The sequence below is a fragment of the Limulus polyphemus genome, unplaced genomic scaffold, assembly GCF_000517525.1.
Source record: "Limulus polyphemus unplaced genomic scaffold, Limulus_polyphemus-2.1.2 Scaffold293, whole genome shotgun sequence".
NCBI classification, from domain to species: Eukaryota; Metazoa; Arthropoda; class Merostomata; order Xiphosura; family Limulidae; genus Limulus; species Limulus polyphemus.
The window spans coordinates 333,888-340,361 of NW_013665903.1; the positions used below are offsets into that span (position 1 = coordinate 333,888).

Here is a 6,474-nt window from a genome sequence, read left to right on the forward strand (position 1 = left end):
GAATTTCTCACTTGGCGAATTTATGAACAGAAAAACAAAGAAAGTCGTAAAGTTATCAGTTTTATATGAGATAACTAAAAGTGTTTATAGGTGTCAGTGTTTCGTTCCTCTTCTAAAATTTCCAACTATAGTTCAGAGAAGTCCCGCACGCAAATGGTGGCGCTGTTTTCTTGCTATATAGATGAACAAGTTACATCTTCTCACAGTAGTACGTAAGAATAGGAACTGAATGGCGTAACTCAGCTCGTCAGTAAATTTCACTCTCGGTTCCCACGGCTGATAGAAACCGAACAATGAGCACGCCACAAGAACAACTGGATGTGTTAGTATCGGTAAGGTCTACAGTACCATGTGCTTCCTTTTGCAAGTAGTTTTGTTTCCTGATACCATTACCTTATAATTGAATTGTATACACTATTCATTAAATGAAATTACAGTGTTTTAAAATATGACGTGATGAATGCAAGTTTTGTTAAAGAGTTTAGTATGTTTTCAGAACAACCACTACAAGAAACACCTTAATTTAACAAGTTTTATTCATATTTACGCCAATGAAGGTTTTAGTCTTTTTTAAGTAATATTTATACTTTATTAATATTAACCCGAAGTTTCATGTGGAAATAGTTGGACAAATATAACAGTTAAAAGTAGTGTCTGAAAAGCTTTGGAGCACGATTTTACTGTGGTGTACCTTTTCTCTGCATATTGTTGTACAATAGAATATGCACAATACTTTTCTTACCTTTACCCTTTATTCCTGAACCCTTGCTCTGTTATTCAACCATCTACCATCATAAGAGTGTTTAATTTTTGGAAGTTTGTAAATCTTCGATTAATCTTCCCCTTTTTTCTTAACGGTTTAAAAAAACAAATCGTAGCAGCAAGCGGACTGAAAATCAAACCAAACTGAAGTTTTCAAACTTGCAATATTTAACTACAGTTAGCAGGATAAATTCTGTTCTTATCTTCATCAGAAATAATCCGAAGAAAAATTTATTTTGAACAATATTACTCACATCCACTTCCTGACTAAAATTAGTCTTTTGAAATAATAGTCACTCTTTGGTTGTTCATTGCGTCGATTCCGACACAGAAAAGCAAGAAGTGAACAGGGTTGTCTGTTTCTTTTTTTTTTTTTTTTTTCACCCTGCAATATTATCGGGAATATTCAAGTCCTAACAAAACATTCACAAATTTACAACGTGGGTAATCTAATGAAGAAAAAAAATTGTGTTCGGACCTGTAATTCCATGTTGACTGTCTATTGGGTGAACTTTATTCTTCTCTTCATAATCGAAAAATTGTGTTCGGACCTGTAATTTCATGTTGATTGTCTATTGGGCAAACTTTAGTGTTCTCTTCATAATTGAAAAATTGTGTTCGGACCTGTAATTTCATGTTGACTGTCTATTGGTGAACTTTATTCTTCCCTTCATAATCGAAAAATTGTGTTCGGTCCTGTAATTTCATGTTGACTGTCTATTGGTGAACTTTATTCTTCCCTTCATAATCGAAAAATTGTGTTCGGACCTGTAATTTCATGTTGACTGTCTATTGGGCGAACTTTAGTCTTCTCTTCATAATCGAAAAATTGCGTTCGGTCCTGTAATTTCATGTTGACTGTCTATTGGGCGAACTTTAGTCTTCCGTTCATAATCGAAAAATTGTGTTCGGTCCTGTAATTTCATGTTGACAGTCTATTGGGCGAACTTTAGTCTTCCGTTCATAATCGAAAAATTGTGTTCGGTCCTGTAATTTCATGTTGACTGTCTATTGTGTGATCTTTAGTCTTTCCATTATAATCGAAAAATTGCTTAGCTTAAAACTGACCTGAAGATTGGAACAAAAGAAAAGTTGAAACTTATTTAGTAAATATGGAACCTAGAGAAAAAATCTGGATTATTCTTATATTTTTCATTGCTAGATCTTATTTTTATCACTCATGTGTTTGCTTTTTATTATATTTTATATAAAACTTAAAGGGTTTTCTGTTTGCCCTTTGGGTCTACGTGCATCCAGTGCTCTGCGATAATTGTCCAACTTATTCTTACACTACTGTTAACATAATAAAATCAATAATTTGTACAAAGATAATTACAAGCTGGGAAGTGCATGTTTAACAGAAATAATTTGGACAATTAGATAAAGAAGAAACATTTCCAAAGCATTCTGAAATTGTTAGTTTTTAAAAAACTAAAATCTATAATTATTTACATAATTAATAATAAAACTGGAAACAAATCATTTCCAATCATAGTAATACTTTAGTGGTTGATCTCAACGATAAATTAAATCTAGGTATCTGATCTGCATATTGTAATTAATTAATTCTAATTACTTCGAAACATGACCTCCGGTATTCTTCAAGCACAGGTCGACGTGATCCGTTTCTAGAATGCTTTCCTATAAACGTTTTTCACTATATAGAAGTTAGGGATTTATGAGGCAATTGAATTTACAATTATGATCTATGGTTGGTAGTTATAAGAAAGTAAATGAGAAGAAACTCATCCTGTACAATATGTTATACTTTGTATTATAAAGTAAGTATTTACGTACTTTATTATTTTATTGATTAGTGTTTTTATTAATAGGAAATCTGTATCATCTTTAGCTTCTCAAAAATGTGTTGGTTTTTAGCACGAAGACAAAAATTTCTAAACAGTTAAGCAAATACCTTGATATTATTTCATTGAATGGAGAAAAAAATGACTTTGAATTAATTTTAACTTCAGAATCTATACCATAAAATTTATTCTAATTAACTACTTATAATTTTAATATGCTCTATTGAGTTATTTCTTTCTGACTCTCTAATTTCCATTGCTAATTCTATTACTCATATTTAAAGTCCCACAGTGGGACAGCGGTAAGTCTTCGGATTTACGAAGATAAAATCAGGGGTTCGATTCCCCCTCGGTAGACACAGCAGACAGCCCGATGTGGCTTTGCTAGAAGAAACATACACACACACACACTCATATTTAAAAATGATATTTTTAATTACTGGTCTTTTATCAATAAAAGTGTTTATTTTTTCCATTAAAAGCAATTTTGGTAATTACTAAACCTATTAACTGTCTTGTACACGTGTAACCTGAGTTACTTACTTTGCTTTTCGGCGAGTCAGTTTCAATTTGCCAAAAATGTATATTATGGAACAGAGGTGGCGTGATATGATCCTGATGCATTTTTTGTTTGTTGTAAGTTGATAAATGTTTTTAATTTATTCAGTAGAGTATAATACAATATTAATATCTAAAAGATAATTAATGAGAAGTGGTTCTATTAAGATCTTTAACAAATACTGTATCAAATAATACGTGTAAAATAAAAACGATTGTTTTACACATAAACGTCCGAGTTTCTTAAAATCTAAATGAATATTACTTTGTTTATATGCCTAACTATGCTTTCAAAAATTACAAGTTTTCTAAAAGTTATAGTTCCTTTCTCTATACTATACAGCAAGTAGGCATTCTAGCGATAAAATAAAAGAAGAATAAACCCAAAATTGAGAAAAGAAAGTTAGAAACTCATTCGCGTTATTCTAAAGAAGGGCCAGTACCCTTCATGTACAGTCTTTTAAAGTAATGGGAAGAAGAAAGAAAAAAGGAAACAGAAGGTTGTCACGGTAATCACTTGAATCACAAACGACGGATGATCTCTAGATACAACAGCATCCAATATCATTAACTGAAATTGGTTGGTTGTTCTTCGTCTTAAAAAAAAGATTCTGTACGTGCTTGGCTAAAAGCATTGTGCGTGTGTTGATGGCACATTCTTTGGTTTACAGATTAATCAAATAATCGATGTGTAGAAGAATAACTGAATACGTTAAATAACTAAACTTAATAAAAACTATGGTTTTTGGACATTATTCTTGGAAATAAGTGATACACAATTAATAAAATATAAACCACATGAAAAATGAATTTTAAAGTAAAATAATGGGTAAATGAAGTATCGGAAAGTTTCTGTCGTGAAACTAATATTTTATACCCTGAGTATACGAGTTATTTTTTGTTGTAGTTTTTTAGTTTCGCTGCAAAAGCTTCCTTTAACTGAGCCTTTGTTTGATAATTGTAGATAGAAATACTGATTTATTGTGCACTCATTTTTTGGATGATCACAGACTCAAGTAGTGATAAAAAATAATGCCGTAGAGAATGTTTTCGTCACGCCATTTGTAGAGATTTCAAATGCAATCCCTTTTTTTTTTTTTTTTGCTTCTTCTTCACTTTCTTACTCAAGCGACGGAAAAAACATCTACAAATCTTTATGTTTTCGTCACACTAATTATACGTTCTACTTCTTTGAGGCAGATAATGCATGTACATATGTATTATAGGGTAAATATATATATTTTGATTTTCATCCAAAACATGCTAAACGTAACGTTCTTGTTTCTTTTACTAAAATACTTTATACCATTATTAGAAATTCTGATAGAAATGAGGAAAGGTTGAAAAAGTTAAGTAAGTTTTTGTTTGTCAGGAAAGAGTTAAGTAAGTTTATGTTTTTGGTTGTCATTATTTTTATGTTTAGACGCTATCATTTACCTAATGAAAAGTTCACGAAGTTCGTAACTATTGAAAATCTAATTTTTTAGTAAGTTTGTTATTCCAGCTATACCTAGGTTTTTGTGAATGTCGAACATCAGTTTCAGCATGTAGATGATAATGAATGTTGTTCTGATTATCAATGTCTACAGGTTTATGTATATATTCAACCCCAGCTTCAACAGGTTTCCTTCGATATTGAGTGCTCCATACTGATTATCCCTGTTCGAGGGTTTATGTTCATGTCTAACATCAATAGATGTCAGATGCTTTATGTAGCGGTTTCACAACTGAAATACATATATTTGCAGCTAGAAACAGAGAAATGTAGCAGGTGTACAACTGAAATATATAGTTGCTAAGAAACTGTGTTTAAAAAATTGTTTACTTGTTTACATAAAAATTGGTTAAAATAATTTCCGGACACTCTGCATCCAGTGCATTGAGTGCTTTATATTAAAACGAGATTAAATATGCAAGCCAACAAGATACTTGGCAGTCGTGGTGGAACGGAATGTATCAGAACTACATTTTGATATTGTTTGGCGTTCATAAATATTGTGATTTCACCGAAAATTGATGAATTTTGGGAAGGATATGTAACAGCCCTTTCCGACGCAAAATATTCATACACTGAGATGATAAAGATGTGTTCAGTTCGGGGATTTAGAATTTCCATGACGGGGATATATCTTCTACTTATTAACATTGGAAAACAAGTAATATGGATCAACCTGGGTACCAGGACCATCCAGAAAGAGACCTAAAGCAAGTCGTTCTCCAGTTGTGGCAAGTAATATAAAAGATCTTGTCCACGAAGACAAATTTTGGTGACAAAAAGCCATTAATGTGCCCCAGGTAATAGTATCCAACATAATAATAAAGAATCTCTGTCTGGAAATGAGACAATCATGGTATAGGCTCACCAAAATAAGGCTTTCAGTCATATCTCCTTTTCAACCGTTACATTCTCTTTGCAGCTGAAGAACGAAAAACATATTCATGCTATTCTATACAAAGACATACCGGTCAAATCGTCAGACGCAGCATCTATGGATTTCTGTGCGATCGCACTGTTAAAACGGATGCTGGAAAACCGTCGCTTTGGTACTCTAAAAATATTATTTGAAATAACAAAGAGGAGTGGTGTGCTGTGGACATTACAGCCTTACAACAGATCCTTCTGCAATGGAAACTACGTTGCTGGTCAACTGTAAAGATGAACGGTCGACAGATGGAGCATGACCGGAAGTGGTGAGGCTCCAAAATCGTTTTAATAAAATGTACTCAACCTCTGTATACTTGCAATGAACATGTACGTCAGAAAATATTGTTGCTTATGAATAGAATAGTCGAAAATTGTTGTTACATTTAATAACATTTAATTTTCGATCAGTCATTCAATGTAAAGTGGACAAAATCATGTGTTTATCAAAAATTTCACAACTTTTCTTTTTCTGAAGTCGGTTCGGTTTTTGGAGAATAGTCGGAATTTTGCCTTAGCCAATTTTTTCCTTCCTGGAAATACTTTGTTGTTGTATATTATACTATAGATAGACGTATACACCTGTGTGTGTGTGTTTGTGCACTAAAATAATAAATTATGGACTTAAAATGTATTTCCTTTATGTACGAATACTAGATTATCAAGTGATATTTTGTTTTTACGATTTGGACAATCTTATTTGAAAATTGTTTTTGTTTCTTGGTGAGTATCATGTTATGTGTTTTATGTTATACGTTGTGTATTTTTACTGTCACGTTAATATAAAAGGAAATGCAAACCTTATTATTTTGTTTTAAACATGATGGTAAAAAGCTGTATTGTTTTGTATTTTTACTGTCACGTCATATAAAAGGAAATGCAAACCTTATTATTTTGTTTTAAACATGATGGTAAAAAGCTGTATTG

General features: G+C 31.9%; 1 protein-coding gene across 1 annotated transcript in view; it reads left to right on the top strand.

Annotated features, from left to right (window-relative positions):
• Positions 1–238: 238 nt before the first annotated feature.
• Positions 239–6,474, top strand: part of LOC106457118 — a 38,425-nt gene continuing 32,189 nt past the window's right edge. The window contains exon 1 of the mRNA XM_013916502.2: positions 239–332. The gene's annotated coding sequence lies outside the window, so the exon portion shown is untranslated. The remainder of the gene's footprint in view (positions 333–6,474) is intronic.